This window comes from Pipistrellus hanaki (assembly GCF_964339955.1).
Source record: "Pipistrellus hanaki genome assembly, chromosome: 20".
NCBI lineage: Eukaryota > Metazoa > Chordata > Mammalia > Chiroptera > Vespertilionidae > Pipistrellus > Pipistrellus hanaki.
In genome coordinates this window covers 12283298-12302483 of record NC_140522.1, presented here as the reverse complement: position 1 = coordinate 12302483, position 19186 = coordinate 12283298, and the positions used below count along the sequence as shown (strand labels likewise).

The window sequence follows — 19186 nt, the reverse complement described above, 5'->3', positions numbered from 1 at the left end:
ACTTACTGGAGGAGAAACACGCTTCACGCAGAAACTGATGCTTTTGCTTACGGGGTGCTGTCCAGCCTCATAGGGGTGGTGTATGAAACAGAGCATATGGACTCCATTATCTTTCTAAAGCCCAGAAGGTACTGGAACCACCCCCTCTGGATTACAGAGCTGGGCAGCCTTACTGAACACTCAGACGCTGAGCGAGCACGGATCGTGGCCGTCGGGGAGTGGCGATCGCTCGGACTCTGCAGTCAGACACAGGGGTCTGTGTCCTGGCTCTTTGATGAGCTATGTAACTCTGGGCAAATAACATCCCAGAACTTCAGTGTGCTCAACAACATAACAGAGTTAGTAACAGTATTACTGACATAGTTGTGGTAAAGGGTGAAATAAGACAAGTGTGAAGTGCTCACACAGGGTCTGGCGTTCAGTAAGCGCTCAGTAAGGATTAGCTGTTATTATGGTCAGGCCTTGCACTAAGCACATTTTGCCCCGTCTCTTAACTGTCGCTTGCTCTATCACTAACAGGTGGCAGGCATTTACATCCCCATTACTTCAACCTCTTAACTATGAAATAAGAAACTCTGATTTCAACTTCTAACTGTCCATAATTTTATAGCCATGACAGATCCATATACGTAGAAAGATAGCTAGAAATATTCTCAATGGAAAATATATACAAATAAAATGTAAGCTACAATATTTACCATCATGTAGGTTTCAACAGTAAAAAATGGAAATAATTTAAATATCCTGAAAGATGAAATTTACTAAATATATCACAAAATTATATAAAAGTAATCGTATTCTTGAAAATACTGTTAAAATACTATTTAATAGGGAAAAGTTCATAATGTCTGCTTAAAATGTGTTTAGTAAAGTTTGTACACTAGATTTTTTGTATATAGACCAATAAAGTTCTATGCCACATGTATGTATAGGTATTTCTAGGTGATAGGATTTCTATTCACATTTCTACATTTTCTGTAGGGAACATGCAAAATTTGAAACATGGGATGAAATAGTGTGGAATACCACACCTCATCTTGGCGTGAAATCAGCACTAATTACACAGTAGTGTGGCCAATAAGGGCCAAATGAGACCCATTTCTCTACATCAGTGTTTCCCAACCTTCTCTCATGATGAGAATCACCTGGTGGAGTTGTTAAAACACAGATTCCTGAATCCCAACTAAGAAGTGCTAAACTAGAATTTTTGGGAACATATAGGTAAAATTGTATACTTAACTAGTGCTCTAAGACAGATTTTATATACAGAGCACTAAGTTAGGTATGTAATTTTACCTATATGTTCTCAAAAATTCTAGTTTAGCACTTCTTAGTTGGGATTCAGGAATCTGTGTTTTAACAACTCCACCAGGTGATTCTCATCATGAGAGAAGGTTGGGAAACACTGCTCTACATCTATGAGGTAATCAGGAATGCCAGACTGCTGTGAGGATGAAAACATTCTCAGTGCTATCTTGTACAGTTTCATGAGTTGCCTAAAAACTTTACTCCAAAGAGATGCGGTGTGATGAAATTAAAATGTCAGCTCAGGAAATATTCTTGAATTATCAAATTGATGACATGATCAGACAAGAATATGAAGCTCATAAAATAACAATAAAAATTGATCTTGCTTTTCTCCTTTAAACCTACAGATCATTTTAACATTCATTTCAGTAGAAGAAAAATTAAAAAAGGGTTTTCCTAGAACTGTAACTTCAGGTTCTAGATTTTAAGAACCATTGCTGAGATATGAGGGTAGTATGTAAAAATGTCCTTTCTTATTTATTTTGACTAAAATGAAAAGCACATTTAGTACTATGGACTGCAAGATTATAAATTTAACAAAAAACAAAGATATCTTTTTGAAACAAATATAAAGGTGTCTTTAAAGAATTCATATTAAAAGCACTATGATGTTAGAAAAATTGAAAAAAATCAGTATATGTAAAGGGATGAGTTCTTAAACAAAATGTAAGTATCATCACATAGCTATAATAAGGAATTCTTACACTATATTACATAGAATTTTAACATCCAAGAAAGAGTTGCCATGCAGTTCTGCAATTCTATGTTTAATGCACCCAGAATTCACCATCCCTCCTCTGTCCCTCTGACTCCAACCTACTATTACCTGTGGCTTGGACTGTCCTTTCTGGCCCCTCTCCTCTGCCTAACGCCCACAACCTGTTCTCACTGTGGCAGCCGGTGATCCTGGATACACACAGCTCAGACCACGACACTCCTCTGCTCAAACTTCCAGCAGCTGCCGATCTCTCTCCAAGTCAAAGTCAAAAATCCTTACTAGGACTTAACTCCTGGCCTTCACCCTCTCATACCTCACACCGCTCTTCTGCCAGCTCGCTCTGCTCCAGACACACTGGCCACCTGTCCAATCCCTCAGGGCCTTTCCACTTCCCACTGTGCCCTCAAATAGTCTCTCCCATCTCGTCCACATGGTGTGCTCTCACTCCCTCCTGCCCTTTCACACTTTCTATCGCATTTCTTTGCTTCCTTTTTCCCTTAGCTCCTTCCTATTATTTAACAAACCATGTATTCTACTTATGTGTCTTGTTTACTGTTAGCCTCACTCACTAGAACATAAGTTCTATGAGGACATAAATAATGTATTCTCATTTGCTCCCTAGTATATGCCCAGTACTTGAGAAGCAATAGGTACTCAATATTTACCGAATGAATGATGAATGATTTATAATTTATCTGGGTGTCAATGCATTAGCATTCAACAAATATTTGTTGGATAAATGATGGATGCCTTGTAATCCACACAGACATACACAAAGCTGCATGGCACCACTCTCTGCTTCAATATAGCACAAAAATGATACTGATACTCAAACAAGTTCTTATGATAAAAGAGATACAAGTGTGTTTTTTAAGAATAGGTGTAAACATTATTCCCGCTCATGTTGCTCTTTAAACAACACGTACAGCTTTTCGAGTCTTGACTTTACAATTAGCTTTGATGGTCTTTTGGCTGTCTGTGCCTGTTCACTGTTTACTGCTCTGTGTCTTTGTCTCCTTTTCTCTCCCCTGGGTAATTTTTAGTTAATAGATAATCATTTAGTTAATAGATAATAACCAATAACTCCATTGATAGGAATCTTACTCTGTGCCTGGCCCTGGACCAGGCACACTCACAGGCCTTATTGACTCTAACACACTCTAAAGTGGTTCTGCAGCCCTCACTAGCGGATTGCAGCCCCAGTGTTCTTTACTCAGTGCAGAATAGTTCTCTGGGTCCTAACAAGAGCTCCCATTCACCACGCCTACAACCTTGGTATCTAATGGCAAGTTAATAGTGATCACTGTTAATATGCATGCAAATCACTGTATGTTTTTTTTTTTTATAAACTGCTCTGTTAGTGATCAGTTTGTGTTCAAAATACTTAACGTAAAAATACTAAGTCCCTTTAACAAGCAAACTAAAAACACTACAAGGAATTTACTAACCAGCTACAGGCAGCCTCTCTATGGAGAACAATTTATATCTACAACAGGTACAGTCAAAACACTTCAGAATTTCTATAGCCTGGCCGTGTTGCTCAGTGGTTGAACATCTACCTAGGAACCAAGAGGCCATGGTTCAATTCCCGGTCAGGGCATGTGCCTGGACTGCGATCCCCAATAGGAGGCATGCAGGAATCAGCTGATTGATGATGTTGCTCTCTCGTTGATGTTTCTATTTTTTTATCCCTCTCCCTTCCTCTCTCTCAAAAAAAAAAAAAAAAAAAACCAACCAAAAACAAAAACAAACCCACATATTAAAAAAATAAAACAAACAAACAAAAAGCTGGTACAGCATGGGCATTGACACTGACTATAAAATTACAGTACGCCCACACCAGGGTGCCCATGGACTAAAGACCAGCCCAGGTATGCAAAGGCTGTCCAAAGTGAACCAGGCAGCATTAACTTCAAACTTCCCTTCCGCTCCCGTGAGCCCAGGAGAGCCACGTACAAGGCTTTGAGGGAAGGATGACTAGCTAAAAGCCATTCTCCTTTCAGAACGGGGCCTAGACGATGCAGACACACAGGGCCTAGGTATAGTCATCGAGGAAGCAAGCTAATGAAAAGCTGTCGACACCTGAAGCAGGGGGAGCAGGCCAAAGCAGCAAGCTTTCCCAACAAGCTCTGAAGCCCAGAAGCCTGGAAGCTGCCGGAGCAAGGCTGGAGCAGGCAGAAGCGGTGAGCCACCAGGAAACTGTGGACAGGCAACACCCGGGGCGTAAGTTAAAGGTTTTCCTGAAAGCAAAAAGGAAAACCCAGCGTTAAGTTCAGCAGTGACCGACAACAACGGAGTCGTAGAGAGAAGGTTCTTAATCCGAAAAGGGGTCGATTTTCAATTATATCTCGCTCCTTTGTTGTTTCCCGTGAATTGTCCGTTCTTATAGGAATTACGTAAATTATGCTTTTATGTTCATAGTTTTTTGGTTGTTTTTTTTTAAGAAAAAGCACAATTGATAGAAACGCTGCTCTAATTAGATATCCGCACCAAGGTAAGCCCATCCACTGTCTGTCAATGCGGCCATTTACAAACTCCTGGTACAGAGAGAGTACCTTGCAGGAAATAGTTCTCTCTTTAGGGTTGTCTCTACATTTCAAAGTCTATTAGTTGGTAAATACTACAGGATATGTAAGAACACCGGAGATATTTTAATCAGGAATGAAGCAGTAAGCAGGAAGAGCTCATAATACAACCAATAGCACTTTTCTAGAAAAAAAATTCACTGTCTTAGTATAACAGAGTAAATTATCTGCAATTCGTTTTACATACTTTAATCAATATAAATAGAGCAAGAAAATACAAAAAAAAAAAAAAAGAAAGAAAGAAAGAAAAAAAAAAAACACCTTTTCACGGAATCACAAATATTATCAGACATGCTTTCTCTGAGCTGAATCTAGAGATTGCAATGGCCTGTGGCCAGGGAGGACTTATTCCTGGTCCAAAGATGGCCAGACGGCTGTTTCCTGCAGCCCACTCCGAAGGCTGCACCCCAATTTTCAATATTTCTTGGCACAAGGACTGTCGAGTAAACACCATTGTCCTGAACTTTCTGCTTCACAATCCCAATGAGTAACTACAAGTAATTCTCCAGTGCCTATTCTTTTTCTAGTCCCTTTCATGGGGGGAAAGGTATTCTTTAAGTATTTTTATTATTGCTCCTTTCTTTTTCCATAATTCAATCTCAACCGAGCCCTAAAATCTCCCCGCAGTCCCACCGCCGATTCTCTGCCCTTTCCCAGCCTTCTAAAACACCCGGTCACACTCCACCACTCTCCATCCCAGCCCTCTCCTGTCCACGCGACATGCAATCAATGATCCGTTTCCTTAAAAACACACCCTGCACATTTCCTTGTGCCATCTTTAAATGTTTCCTTACTTCTTTTCTTTTAGAACCAACAAAGAAATATCCCCACCACTTTACAGGGAGAAAAGTATCATCTGAGACCTGGACCCTAGACCTCACCTTCCTTTCCTTCTTGCCATTGTCCCATTAAGATTTGTTTCTCGACTTCAAACCCCGTCTTCTAGCTCCTGAAAATCAACTGACAAGCTTTTCCAAGACCATTTCCCACCCAAAAATACAAGAACTTTATTTCCCACCCAAAAATATAAGAACTTTATTTCCCACCCAAAAATACAAGAACTTTATCACTACCCTACCTTCTCCTAAAGAAACTGATATCCCATCCCTTTTCTGTAAGGCATCATTTCTCCAAAAAGCACATTTTTTAGTAGTACATACTCAACATTTATCTGCTTCCAACCTCTTTCAATCACTTACCTCAATCTAGTTTCATTTCACTCTACTGGACTGAAATTATTCTCTCAAAGATCAATAATGACCCTCCAATTTCCAAATAACACATACTGCTCTCAATTCTCATCTGCTTCAACCTCTCTTCATTGCTGACAACCAATATATTCCCCTTTTCTTTGTTCTGTAACCTGATACATGTTCCCCAAGACCCGCTACGCCATCTTTTAAATACCCTCTCCGTCCTGACTTGTATTAACTACTCCAAATGCCCCAATTTATACATCCTATATAATAAAAGCCTAATATGCTAAACGTCCAGTTATCTGGTTGGTGGTTCAACCAAACCTTAATATGCTAATGATACACTAAGGTCGCTCAACCACTCACTATGACATGCACTGTCCACCTGGGGGCAGACGCTCTGACCGGTAGGTTAACTTGCTGCTGGGGTCCGGCCAATTGGGACTGAGCAAAATGGGCCAGACACATCCTGGAGCCCTCCTGTGATCCTCCCAGGCTGGCCAACCTCCCACATCCCTCCCCGGCCCCTATCACACACTGGTGGGGTCCCTTGGCCTGGCCTGTGCCCTCTTGCAATCTGGCACCTCTCAGGGGATGTTGGAGAGCCAGTTTCAGCCCGATCCCACAGGTCAGGGTGAGGGACCCCACTGGTGCATGAATTCATGCACCGGGCTTCAATATATATATATTCACACACACACACACACACACTAATGAAAGGGTAATATGATAATTAGACCAGGTTGGCCTGACATCTTCCAGACATCTGACTTCCTTCTGGACAGTTAGGAGGCAACCAGGCCAGCAGAGGGGCATTTAGGGGGCAAGCAGGCTGGCAGGGGGGCAGTTAGGGGGTGACCAGGCCAGCAGGGGACCAGTTAGGGGACGACCAGGCTGGAAGGGGACTAGTTGGGGGTGATCAGGCCAGCAAGCAGAGGCAGTTAGGGGTGATCAGGCAGGCAGGTAGAGTGGTTAGGGGTGATCAGGCAGCCAGGCAAGCAGTTAGGAGCCAGCAGTCCCGGATTGCAAGAGGGATGTCTGACTGCAGGTTTAGGAATGGGGCCTAAACCAGCAGTCCGACATCCCCCAAAGGGTCCTGGATTGGAGAGGGTGCAGGCCGGGCTGAGGGACACCACCCCCCCCACATAAATTTCGTGCACCAGGCCCCTCTAGTATATACATATGTGTGTGTGTGTGTGTGTGTGTGTGTGTGTGTATACCCACACATATATTGAGTGAAAGATTAAAGTCGGTGATGCATGGGCAGGCTAAATAGCCATCATAGACAGTGAATAAATAAAATTTGAATTTTTTTAGGAAAAGGGGGTTGGGAGATGGGGATATCCAAAGGGAAGTGCTACATGGCACTGAGCCAAAGGGTACTGGGTCCATGATTGCAGCAAAAATGCACTTGGAGAGTGAAACAAGGACAGGCATAGAAGAAGCAACAGGAGAGCCTAGACTGGCCTCTGGCTCACTGACAAGTCAGAGAAAAGGGGGACTGGAGGCAGGTTCAGCCAGTGAGCCCGGGATGAGCTGCTTCTGCCCATTGCTTCTGCCCCTGGTCTCATGGGGTCTTAGGGGTGGGGAGATACATATCTGCGGGGGCAGGAGAGGGGAAGGGAACGGCAGGGGCATGCTCCTTGGAGGCAGTGCGCACTGGGTCCTTTGTCCTGAGCATATTTCTCTCTCTTACAGGAGAAAATCTTAGGGGAGTTCTCAAGGGAGTGACTCGATAGAATATTCATCAGCTTTCCAGGCGCACTCTTTCAGGGTGGGGACTCTACTGATTGGTCAGTGCCAGAACAGGGGGTCATTAGTCAATGTCCTGAGGCAGCCATAGGGTCATTTGTCTAGTTTTGCTGCTTTTCTAAGCCTAGAGCTGAAATACAACTGAGGCTAGATGTCATCTTTAGGGAGGCAAAGGTCAGGGGGTCTAAACCTGACCAACGATATGAAAGATCAGGGGTCCAAAGCAAATGACTAGTGATGTGCTATGGGAGGAGTGGTTACTCTTGGGGGAGGTTCTTGTCTTCCCCATTTGCCCTTGCTAGGCATCCATGCCTGGCCAATCGTCCTTGCTCTGCTCATGTCTGTCAAATACTAACGACTCCTAAATCTATTTCCTAATATCTAGACCCATATATCGAAATGCCTATTAGTCATCTCTAGAATATTCAGAAAATATATCAAATTTAACAAGTCAAAAACCTATATACGGAACTCATCTACTAACTGCATACCTCTATCACCTATGACTGCTACCTTTGACTCATCACTGACACCCCAAGCAACTTCTTCCCAAACTGTCCCTCCCACCCACCTTCTTTCTCACTTCCACTGACCTAGTTCAGCCATCACTATTTCATCTGCAAAAATGATGTTATTTTTTGCCACCTTACTATAAGGCAGATGCTATGCTAACTACTGAGAATAAAAGATAAACACAAGAGTCCTTACACATCCAAAATCTCTCAGTCCAGGATGGGAAACATACCTAACAACAATTATAGTGCACGGTCAAAAAGGTAAAAAGCAAGGGCCTCTAAAAAGCAAAGAAGAGCCGAAACCGGTTTGGCTCAGCGGTAGAGTGTCGGTCTGCAGACTGAAAGGTCCCAGGTTCGATTCCAGTCAAGGGCATGTACGTAGGTTGCGGGCACATCCCCAGTGGGGGGGTGTGCAAGAGGCAGCTGGTCGATGTTCTCTCATAGACGTTTCTAGCTCTCTATCTCCCTTCCTCTCTGTAAAAAATCAATAAAATATATTTTTTTAAAAATAAAAAGCAAAGAAGAGAGATCCCTGACCCAAAAGGAAGAGTTGGGATGGGAGATGTATGATGTGTGAATATGTGTTCAAGGTTCTTGGAAGAAGTGACTGACACCTGAAGGAACCCTAGGAAAGAAGGACCAAGCGGGATTGGTGGGAGAGTGGGGATGCTTGGGGAAGTGGGCAGCTTGAGCAAGGCATGCGTGTGGGAGAGAGGTGTAACGATGCTGAGGGACAGGAAGTGTTGTTCCTCCCTAGGAAAGTCCTTCCTCATAGCAAGAAGGAGCAGGAAATGAAGCTGAAGATCCAGCAGTGGAGGAGCCTGCTTGCCATGTTAGTCAACCAGAACCTTAAACTGCAGTACAGAACCATCTTCAGTTGGCTTTAGCCAGATCAGGTCTCTGGAGAGTGGTTCTGAGGCCGGGAGTGAAACGGGAAGGCAGCAGTAGGAGCTGAGCTCTAAGAGACCGAGGATCTAGTGAGGGGAGGGAGGGTGACATCTGAGGGGTACTTAGGATGTTTAGGACATAAAAGTTCATTGACTCGATGTGGAGGCCTGAAAGTGAGAAATCCAGGACTCCCTGCCTTGGGTCTCTTCCCTGTCTCCTCCTTCCTATATGCTACCACCGCCCCCCGCCCCCACCACTGCCCCCAGCACTGCGTCTCTAAAAGAATTCAGACTATATCACTATTCTGCTCATCCCCATGTGAGAGGACTCCCGGTCCTCAGTTCCTCTGCACACCAAGTCACTCAGCTGCTTTGCCCAAATGACCTTCCAATCTCACCTTTCACCAACAGCAACACCCTATATTCCCGTCACAAGACCACTGACTGCTCCCTGAGTAAAAAGAAATGTGCTGCAAAAACAAAATCTAAAAAACAACCTTTTGGTGGTTGTAGAACATAATTATTATATAAAATGTGTAACATTAAAGTGTAAAAATAGAGAACCATAGTTATTTCATAGAGAAAAGAAAACTAATAAAAAAAAAACCCAATTACTTTGTCTATATCCTTTCAACCACCAAGGTCTTCTTCTAGAAACTTATTCTAGAAGAAAGGATTTAGAAAATCACCTGAAATGCAGTGAAAGCATTATGTATAAAAATGCTCTGTACAGCATTATTTATATATATTAATATATAAAGGGGTAATATGCAAATCAGGCCAGGACTCCTTAACGGATGGTGACCAGACAGGAGGAGGTTGCACGCACAGAAGGCCTGGAGCAGAGACAGAGGCAGGGGGGCCTGCCTGAGCCGGCATGGCGGCTCGGGTGGCTCCGGAGTGGACACAGGCAGGGGGGCCGGAGGATGCTGTGAGTCAGGAGCAGGTCCCGGCCCCCCACAGCCCCAGAGTGGACACAGGCAGGGGAGCTGCGGGAAGGGGGGACCTGAGGCTAGCTGAGCCACAGTGCCAGCTCAGGCAGCGGGTCAGGGGAACCTGGGGTAGGAGTCAGGTGCAGGTGCCAGCCACCTGCGGCACCAGTAAGGCATGGGTTCCGGGCCGACCACAGCGGTGGTCTGGCCTGACTCCTGTGGCAGCCCTCGGGGTGCCCCCTCACACAGCGGGAGGCGGGCTGGGCCTCTGGTCATGTATAATACAGAAAAGACAGAACCACCTAAATATTCCATTCCTTTATTCTAACATAGGTTAGAGAACCTACTATGTACTAGATTCTACTGCAGATGCTGGGAAATTTCAGTGGACAGACAGGGGGAAATCCTGACATTCAAAGTATACATTCTAACTTAACGTTATTAAGTAAATTACAGAAACATCTACATGTGAGCTTTTATGAAGCCATTAAAAGTCAGGTTTATAAAGAAACATTTTAATATGTGGGGGAAAGACAAAATATTTAATTTTTTTTAAAAAGCTAGTTAGATAACTTAAAGTTTATTAAATTATCCCAATGTTGTTACCTATGAATAGAAATATAATTGGAGAGAAATCCCTCAAACTTATAGATCCCATGCTGTGTCCCTTTCCCTCCTGCTGATTAGAATGTGACTCTAAGCCAGGGCGCGGGACATGTTTGAACAATAGTGCATGATTAATAATATGATTTGCATTAGTAAAAGGAGCGAAGCAGGAAAGAAAAAGGACCTTTGTTTTTCTGTCTTTAGACTCTGGTTAGGAAATGTATTATGTTTACTAGCACTTGGCTAAGCACTGCGCAGAATGAATGAAAACTCGGGTTCCGTGTTTAGCTTACAGTCCTGCAGAAGAGATGGCCATCCTCCCCCGAGCCTTCGTTTCTTCTTCCCACTGTCCATGCCCGGGTCCAAATGCTCCCTTCTCATAAGGACACCAATTACGTTAGACCAGGGCCCACCCGCGACCTCCTTCTGACTTCATTCCTCTGTAAAGAACTATTTCCACACAGGGTCACATTCTGAGGTCTTGGAGGTCAGGGCTTCCTCATGAAGCTGTTTGAGAAGGCTGGAAGGGAGACACAATTGAACCTTAGCTGTAACCTGTCCAGCCATCCCTGCTTAAGTGTGTGTGTGTTTTTAACGTGGCAAGTTTGAGTAAGCCTGGGATGGGAGTGAGAATTCTTGTACTTTTTAAATTCAAAGATTGAAGAGTTTAGACAATCAATGGCTAGTGTGCTTTTAGGACCTGAAAGACTAGACTAGGCCAACCAGTGTCACTCTTTGAGTTTATCTTTTCTGGGTTAAACAGCGCTCCTTACACAGGAAATAATTCCAAACCCTGGCTACACTGGGCCTCCTCAGGGAGCTGATCCTCTCTGCTCACAGGCAGGGAGCTCTTTACATCTCCTAATAAGGACTTTCACAGAGACCAGTTCCACCCAGTGCCTGCTGCTCCAGATCCTGTCCCACCAGCCGCCAAGTCCTCCCCACCAGAGCGTCTCCAGAGAGCAAACTGAGGGGGACCCTGGAGGGCTGACCAGGTTTCCGAAGGAATGAAAAGAGTAATTCCTAAGAGGATTTAAATTCTCACATATCGATATATCTGGCACCTCTTTCCAAGGAGCTGTTTTCCAGATTAGGAAAGGAGGAGAGTTAAAAATTCTTTAAAAAGAGAGAGCCACTTTGCCCTGAGACCCTCCATCTGCTGACCCTTTCAGCTGCAAACACCGCTTGTCCTCTCCATAGTAGGATCTTCTTTTTAACAGGCGCGTTGTCTGAGTGAGCGTGAACCTGCCGTGTTTCCCCGAAAATAAGACCTACTTACAGGTTTCCTTCTGAGTGAAATATAAGACATCCCCCCGAAAATAAGGCCCCCTAGGCTAAACGTGAGAGTTTTGGTCCACTGATTCTGAAAGAAATGGAGTCACAAGAAATTCACCAGGAAATTCAGGAATTGGATTGTTATGATGATGTTCCAGAAGATGATGACATGATTGTCATTGTAAATGAGTAAATTCTTGATACTGTAGGATTCACAGTTTGTTTGGTTTGTGTTGACAACTACCGTACTACCGTACCGTATACGGGTAATAAATTTCCTTTTTTTTCATTTAACAATAAATGTGTACCGTATTCTTCTTCATGGAAAAAGAAGACATCCCCTGAAAATAAGACCTAGCGCATCTTTGGGAGCAAAAATTAATATAAGACACTGTCTTATTTTCGGGGAAACAGGGTAGCATGTACATATGGAATTGCAGTGCTAGCTGCAGAGTATAAATCCTAATGCAGAGGTCTAAGACAAAGCCAGGTGGTCCCTACTAGATAATGACCTGAGTGACTCTAATCCCTTGGTAAAACTAGTTTAGCATCTGAAACTAGTGTGGAACCTGTATGATCCTATTAATCAATGTCACCCCAATAAATGTAATTTTAAAAAAGCACCCACTACTTTGGGAGAAACCAGTTTTTACTATTTTAAAAAGCCACTGCTTTACTCAATATGAATCATTTTAACGGGATCCACAAAATGATGTTTCTAATTTGTTATCCAGTTGTCTCAAGACCATTCATTAAAAATTTTCTTTTGCACTAATTAGAGATGCTGCCATTGGCAAATATTAAATTCCTATGTGTGCTTCCCACCATTTCTCAATTTCTTATTCATGTTGAGGCTTTATGACATATTTTAAAGTATCCTGGGATAAAAAATAAAAGTAAAATATAATGAGTTTGTTATTGTTCCAGTTTTTAAGAGTTTTTCTGGTGATTCTTAATTACCTTCATAAATAAACTTTTAAAATCAGTTTGTCTAATAATTAGTATACATATTAGACAAAATTATAGAAGGGCTAGACATACATTATATTTGAAGACTTTAATACTCCTCTCAAAAGACTACAAATAACAAATATGCAATAAAAACTATTTTCAAAATTATATGAAAATGGAGTGTTCATGTAACAGGCCATATTATGAGCATATGACAAACTTTAATAAACCCTAAAAGTATTGAAAAATTAGAGTATGATGTCTGATAAGCTAGAATTTTTATCAATTCAAGCTTATCAACTAAAGACACATCTGATAAAGGATTATTATCCAAAAATAGACCAAGAACTCTTAAAACTGAACAATCAGAAAACCCCTTTTAAAAAAATGAACCAAAGATCTCAATAGATATCATAGAATATATACAGATAGCAAATAAACAACTGAAAAGATGCTCAATATCACCTATCATTAGAAAACGATAGTTAAAACATCCATGAAATACCACTACACACCTGTTAGAATGGCCAAATTTTAAAACACCGACAACTGCTAATTCTGATGAGGATACGGAGCAACAGCACTCTCACTCATTGCTGGTGGGAGTGCACAATGGTAAGCCACTTTGGAGGACATATTGGCAATCTTATAAAACTTAACACTCAGCATATGACCCAGCAATCATGACTCCTTGGTATTTACCCAAGTGAACTGAGAATTTATATCCACACCACAACCTGTACATGGATGTTTATACACAGCTTTATTCATAATCGCCAAAACTTGGAGGCAATCAAGATATCCTTCAGTAAGTGAATGGATAAACAGTGGCACATTTGGACAAGGGAATATTATTCAATGTCAAAAAGCAATGACCTATCAAGCCATGGGGAGACATGAAAGAAGCCAATCTGAGAAGGCTGCATACTATCTGAGTCCAACTGTATGTCATACTGGGAAAGGCAAAACTGTGGAAAGGGTGTGGGGAGGGAGGAATGAATAGGCAGAGCACAGACAATGTTTACAGCAAACTATTATGCATCATCTATAATATATATATATACCAGGTGTATGGGTTAATGCAGGTTTTGTAATCAAAGAAAATATGATAATTTCGAGAGGAATCCAAGATGGCTGCTCGGGTAGACACCTAGCCACAGCCGCACGCAACAATTTCAATAAAATACAACTAAAATATAAAATGAACATTACCCAGAATTACAGGAAAGTCGACTGACTGGAAATTCTACAACAAGAAGCAAGGAGAAAACCAGAAGGAAGCGCGGAGGAGCTGGAAAAGCCCAAGGTACGGAGACACGCGGCGCGCGCGGAGAGGACGGAGCCGGAGAGGAGGGAGGCCGAGTGCCTGGCTGGCGTTCCCTAGCAGGAAGGAGATAAAACTCCGACTGTGCTGGGCCCCCGACTGCTCTGAACCCCAGTTCTACGCCAGACCCCGGGGACCCAGGCTCATCCAGAGGGAGCTGGGCTGTAAGGCGGAACCCGGGGAAGCAGCGAAAGGAGGTCCCAGAGGCATGCACACTGCGCGCAGAGAAGGGCCGGCCGGCTGTGCCGCGGGACTGCCCTGGCGGGAAGGAGACAGGGGCTCCAGACTGCTCTGAACGCCACCTCCAACTCCACTTCCAACTGAACTGAACCCCAGTTTCGGGCCCATTGCGGGAGAGCCTACACTGTTTGGTAGCAGGCGAAAATCGAGGGCACCTTTCTCTCAGAGGTGCTTGCAACAAGTACTGAAGGACCCTGAGTCTCAGGAGTCGCATAGGGCGGGGCTGACGGAAGCCAAGGCTGTAGGCTCCACCCTGAAACCCCGCCCCATCAGAAAAGCTGCCTGCGAAAATGCCTAAACCAAATAGATCACAAACGAAAGAAATGGAGGACAAAAAGCGACTGGATATAGAGTTCAAAACCACACTTATAAGGTTTTTCAAGAGTCTCCTAGAAAAGGCCGATAAAATAAATGAGACCTATGAGGATATGAAAAGGGATCAACAAGAAATAAAGAATACATTGTCTGAAATAAAAAATATTATACAGAGTCCTAAAAACAGAATAGAAGATCGCAAGAATCAAGTCAAAGATTTGGAACATAAAGAGCCAGAAGACATTCCTTTGCAGAAGCTAAAAGGCAAGAGAATCCAGAAAATTGAAGATAATGTAAGAAACCTCTGGGACAACTTCAAACGATCCAACATCAGAATCATGGGGGTCCCAGAAGATGAGAGAGAGCAAGATATCGAAAACATACTGAAAGAAATAGTGACAGAAAACTTCCCCCACCTGGGGAAAGAATTGGACTTACAAGTCCAGGAAGCACACAGAACTCCAAATAAGAGGAATCCAAAGAGGACCACACCAAGACAAATCATAATTAAGATTCCAAGAGCAAAGGACAAAGAGAGAATATTAAAAGCAGCAAGAGCTAAGCAGGTGGTTACCTATAAAGGAGCTCCTATACGATTGTCTGCTGATTTCTCAACAGAAACCATGCAGGCCAGACGGGAATGGCAAGAAATATTCAAGGTGATGAATAGCAAGAACCTACAGCCAAAAATAAGCTACCCAGCAAAGCTATCACTCAGAATCGAAGGCCAGATAAAGAGCTTCACTAATAAAAAAAAGCTAAAGGAGTTCATCACCACCAAACCAGAATTATATGAATTGCTGAAGGGGGTTCTTTCAGAAGAGAAAGTAAATAAAGATAAAAATTATGAACAACAAATACGTAACTATCAACAAGTGAATCTAAAAACCAAGGAAATTAAAAAAAAAAATCTGATGAACAATATTAACTGTTGAATATAATAGAATCAGAGGTATGGAAGGGGAGTGAACTGATGATTCTTGGGGAAAAGGGGAGAGGGGGATGTGGGAAGAGACTGAACATAAACTGTGCACCTATGGATGAGGACAATGGGGGTTGGGGAAAGGGCAGAGGGTGGGGTGGGAAGGGGGGGGAAAGGAACACTTGTAATAATATGAACAATAAAAATTTATTTAAAAAAAAAAAAAGAAAAAAAAAGAAAGAAAATATGATAATTTCAAGAGAAACATCAAAAGTGCTTTATTCAAAGTAATGTCCATCGCTAACTCCACATTTCCCCCATCTTCAAGTAATTTGTGCATACTGTCCCAATAGAACTTTTCTTGTTTTGAGGCAGACCATTTAGAGACCAAATTTTCCACTTCCTCGTATGTTTTGAAGTGCTGCTTAGAAAGTGCATGTGCCATCGATCAGAACAAGTGGTCATCTAAAGGAGCAAGATCTGGTGAATATAGCGGGTAGGATAATACTTCCCAGACAAGATCTTTTCACGTGTCTTTAACTGGTTTTTAAGTGTGTGATGGTGCATTATCATGAAGCAAAATTACTTTGCTGTGTCTTCTGACAGATTCTGGTAGTTTCACAATCAAAGCGTGGTTCCAATTGATTATCTGTTGTCGGTAGAGATCACTATTAATGGTTTCACCTGGTTTTAGAAGCCCATAATACACCACACCTTCCTGATCCACCAAACGCAAAGCATTGTCTTCTTTCTGAAGCAATTTGGCCTTGCAATAGATGTTGATGGTCAACTTCGATCAACCCATGATTTTGTGCATTTGGGATTCTCAAAATAAATCCACTTTTCATCGCCAGTCACAATTAGATGCAAAAAGACTTTCTTTTGTGCCACTGAAGCAACATTTTACTGATAACTTTTCGGTTTTCCATGTCTTTCATTCAGTTTATGTGGCACTCATTTTCCTTCCTTTAAAATCTTTCCCATTGCTTGTAAACAATCAGAAATTGTTTGCTGAGCAATGTTTAATCTTCCTGCAAGTTGTTTTTGAGTTTGACACGTATCTTCTTCCAGTAATGCTTATAATTGTTGACCCTCAAACTTTTTGGTTGACCTGGACATTCTTTGTCTTTCACATCGAAATAATCACTTTTAAAACGTTTAAGCCAGCCTTCACAAGTATCTTGAGATGGAGCATGTTCACCATAAGCTTCCTGAAGTATTCAGCAGTACTTTTCTTCAAAATAATAAATTAAAACTTCCCACAAATGCTCTTCTCTTTTGGCACGAAATTCTACATTTTTAAGTGTAAAAATGTCTATGATGTTAACACCTTCAGAAAATTTGACATATGAAGTTTTGAAGCTTGTTGTCAATACAACAAAATAACATACATATCAAATCGCATATATATCAACATATGTGTAACTCCCATCTATTGAAAAAAAATCTGCATGAACCACTACACCTAGTAAAAGTCTAAGCAAAACCATCAGACCGTTCAACCATCCGACTCGTAGATATGATGCGCTATGACCACCAGGGGGCAGATTCTCAACGCAGGAACTGCCGAGCACTCCAGGATCCCTCAGGGCATGTCGGACTGCCAGTTTTGGCCCAATCCCTGCAGGCCAGGCCGAGGGACCCTGCTCACTCTGCAGATGCCCTTCAAGCTCCAGCACCTCCCCAGGTGTGGCTAGCCGGGAAGGGACCTCAGAAGGTTGGCTCAGGGCGTATCCGGCCCATCTTGCCCAGTCCCACCCCCTGGGACACCTTCTAATTAATTTCCTTTCAATGTGCATGAATCTGTGCACCGGGCCTCTAGTACTATCTATAATGGTACCTCGTTTCCCCGAAAATAAGACAGTGTCTGATATTAATTTTTGCTCCCAAAGATGCGCTAGGTCTTATTTTCAGGGGATGTCTTATTTTTCTATGCGCTAGGTCTTATTTTCGGAGGATGTCTTATTTTCGGGGAAACACGGTATATATGTGTCATTATACATTTGTCCTAACCAATACAATGTATTGATACAACAAAAAGAGTGAATCTTAGCGTAAACTACAGATTTGGGGTGATGGTGATGTGTCGACCTAGATTCACCTATTGCAACAAATGTGTCATCTGGGGGGCACGCTGAGAGTCAGGGAGGCCTCCATGTGCAGGGGCAGGGACTCTAAGGGAACTCTTTACTTTCTAATCCATTTTTCTATGAATCTACAACTGCTTTAAAAATAGTCTATTGGGAAAAAAAAAAAATCAATCCAGGTAACCCACCATATATGAAAGAACAAATGTATATGATGTTAAGAGATGCAAAAAAAGCATATGACAAAAATCCAGCACCCATTAATACTTTTGTTAATTCTCAGCAAACTGGTTACAGAAAGACAAATTTCCTCATCAAATAAAGGACAATGATGCAAACACCTACAATTAACAGAACAATAGTGAAACATTGAATCCTTTCTTCTTAAGTTCAAGAATAAAGTAAGGATGTCTACTCTTGTGATACCCATTCAACACTGTGCTATAGAGGTGGAAACCAATGCAATAAGTTAAGATTAAAAAATAAAAGGTACAAAATCTGGAAGTGAAAAGGACCCTAAACTGTCCCTATTCTTAATGATTGTTTACTTAAAAAAAAAAACAAAAAAAAAAACACAAGAAAGTAGCAACCAAAACAACACAAAAAATATTTTAAAGTAAGTTTAGAAAATAAAGTCAGATACATAAGTCAGTGTTGTGTCTATTTGAATATAAAGTTGTTTTAAATATCACTTACCATAGCATATATATATATATATATATATATATATTTTAAAGAATAAGTAGAAACTGAAACACTGAGTCTAAAATGATCTAATCTATATAATAAAAGTTTAATATGCAAATGGACCAAATAGCAGAACTATTGGTTGCTATGACACGCACTGACCACCAGGGGGAAGATGCTCAATGCAGGAGCTGTACTGGTGGTCAGTGTGCTCCCACAGGGGGAGCACCACTCAGCCAGAAGCCAGGCTTATGGCTGGCTAGTGCAGCAGCGTTGGTGAGCCTTTCCTGCCTCCACGGCAGCACTAAGCCATCAGTCAGACATCCTCTGAGGGCTCCCAGTCTGCAAGAGGGTGCAGTCCGGGCTAAAGGACCCTCCCCCCCCACCCCTCAGTGTACAAATTTCATGCACCGGGCCTTTAGTCTATAAGTAAAAGCCTATTATGTAAATTGCCCCCATTGGAATTTGACCAAGAGACCAATCGCTTGCTATGATATGTGCTGACCACCAGGAGCCAGTGCAGAATGAAGAAAGGCCGCTGGCAGTTGGAAAGAAGGCCCTGGCCTGCAGCCGAGAGGCCCTGATTCACCCTGATTGCCAGCCAGGCCTAGGGACCCTACCCTTGCACAAATTTCGTGCACTGGGCGTCTAATAAAAACATAAAGAGCCAAGAACAGAGGAGTAGAGGGAAGAAAGAAGTCAGAGTGCTTACACTACCAGATATCAAGACAAAGTAGAACAACTTAAGACAGTGTCATATTGGCACAAGGGGATACAAACAGACCAGCAGAACAGAGTCCAGAAACATACTCAATCTCACAAAGACATGTGAAGAACAGAAATATCTAGGGGAAAATTCCGCGTGTAAGTATTTTCATTAAAAACT

At 42.3% G+C, this 19186-nt stretch overlaps 1 protein-coding gene across 11 annotated transcripts in view; it reads right to left on the bottom strand.

The window, feature by feature from the left end:
• The window catches only part of CDC42BPA (CDC42 binding protein kinase alpha), a 182350-nt gene that overhangs the window by 127332 nt on the left and 35832 nt on the right, over window positions 1-19186 (bottom strand). The gene's annotated exons all lie outside the window — the stretch shown is intronic.